Genomic DNA, 2,276 nt, shown 5'->3' on the forward strand with positions numbered 1-2,276 from the left:
TAATTGAGAGATTTAGCATCGTGGCAGGATATAAACTCAACGTCCTAAAATCAGTTGGATTCCTCTATACCAGCAAAGAGATTGCTGAAAAAGAAATAAAGAAATCAATACCGTTTTGTTTTTTGTTGTTTTTTTTTAAAAAAAAAAAAAGACCGGCTAGGAAGACCAAAATGGATGCCAGAAGAAATTCTGAAACTGGCTTTTGAACACAGAATAATTAAAGCTAATGAAAGAAGTGATGAATTAAAGAGCTGAACAAAATATTTTGAAGGGCAACTCAAGATGGCAAAGTAAAGAACTGAAATGTGCAAAGAACTAGGGTCAGAAAAATAAAAGGTAAAAACGTGCTCAGAATTCCTCAAGGTAAAATAATGGAAGAAGAAATTTAAGTCTTGAGTTGTAATGCTAACAGATTCTATGGACAGAATGCTGAACAAAGCAGGAAGTATCAAAAGAAGACAGAAGGCATACACAGTCACTGTACCAAAAGGACCTGGTTGACATTTAAGCATTTGAAGAGGTAGCATTTATCAAGAATCAATGGTACTTAAGGAATTGGCAAAACACCCGGAAACAAAAATCCTCGTAACTGAATGAATAAGAAACATCACGATAAATGGATAAAAGGTTGAAGTTGTCAAGGATTCAATTTTATGTGGATCAACAATCAACTCCCATGGAAGTAGCAATCAGGAAATCATACGACATATGGCATTGGGCAAAGGTGCAGTAGAAGACTTCTTTAAAGTGTTACAAAGCAAAGATGTCACTTTGAGAACTAAGATGTGCCAGACCCAAGCCACAGTATTTTCAATCTCCTCACATGCAAAAGCTGGACAATGAATAAGGAAGATAGAAGAAGAATTGTTGCTTTAAATTATGGTGTTAGCACAGAATACTGAATATACCATGGACTGCTAGAAAAACAAACAAATCTGTCTTAGACAAAGTACAGCTAGAATGCTCCTGAGAAGTTAGGATAATGAAACTTCTTCTAACATAATGAGGATGTGGTATCAGTTCCCGGAGAAGGAAATCATGCTTGGTAATGTACAGAATCAGCAAAAAAGCAGACCTTCAGCAAGATGGAGAAACACAGTGGCAGCAACAATGGACTCAAGCATAGCAAGGATTGTGATGATGGCACAGAACCAGACACTGTTTCTTTCTATTGTACGTAGGGTTGCTATAAGTCAGAACCAACTTGTTAGCACCAAATAACAACATATCTCTCAAATTAAGTGTTATTTTGGGAAAATTTAAATAGTAAAATATTTGAAATGTAACATCTTGATTTCACTAGGGAAGGTGTTTATCATGGAGACCAATTTTCTAACGTTCAGATTATTCAATAACCTACAATTTGCTAATGAAAGTATTCCATGTAGCCAATCACAATTTATAATTCTTACAGTCTATTATTCTGATCCTTAATAAGAGTTTTAACATGTAACCTAGTAATTGAAACACTGATTTTATATGCAAGTAACTATTATATTTTGCATTTTGAATATAAGTTCACATTCTCTCATATACATACAATTCTGAAATCCAAAAAGCTCTAAATATGAAAAGGTTTATGTATGTAAGGTGGTGTCAAAGCTCATTTAGAGCTATACCTGATCTGTATTCTTTATTCTTCAAAACGTGAATGTTCATATGTTTTACTACAGAAATATTAATGTGTTTTGTCATGAGACTGTTGCCGTAGATCCCACTGGACTGTGGCATAATATATGGTAATTGCCCTATATTATCTTTCTAAAAACAAGAAATCTATATATTTTAAACACATTTTCCCTAAGAATTTTAAGTAAGGGACTATGAATCTGTACTTATAACAGCCAGAACTCCATCTAGGGATCTGATACAGAAAAGCAATAATATGAAGAGGACAATGTACATATCATACATGTTTTCAAATCAATTCCTTAGGTAAAATAAGTTCTCTATAAAAAGACTTTAAACTTATTATAAACTATGATTCAAGTCAATTCCATTAAAACTCCAATTGGAATACATGGAAAATTCTAACATAAGGAATGAAAAGACAAATGTAATTGTTCTTTCTCTGTCAGGAATACAATTATATGCAAAATTTACTTTTTAATAGTATTATGTAAACTTCAGGTGTCCCAAGCTAACTGATGAGATTTACTGACTTAAAAACAAAAAGACAATATAAATGACCATAAGCATTTATTTTATAGATATTTTTTTAAAAAAAACTATAGTAAGGGTACAAATTATTTAAATACTTTTATTAGTTATCATTG

General features: G+C 32.2%; 1 protein-coding gene across 1 annotated transcript in view; it reads right to left on the reverse strand.

Moving 5' to 3' along the window:
* The window catches only part of ATRX (ATRX chromatin remodeler), a 474,500-nt gene that overhangs the window by 425,847 nt on the left and 46,377 nt on the right, over positions 1-2,276 (reverse strand). The window lies entirely within an intron of this gene.

The sequence above is a fragment of the Orycteropus afer genome, unplaced genomic scaffold (genome assembly GCF_000298275.1).
Source record: "Orycteropus afer afer isolate SDZICR_OR568_19922 unplaced genomic scaffold, OryAfe1.0 scaffold00723, whole genome shotgun sequence".
In the NCBI taxonomy this organism is placed as follows: domain Eukaryota; kingdom Metazoa; phylum Chordata; class Mammalia; order Tubulidentata; family Orycteropodidae; genus Orycteropus; species Orycteropus afer.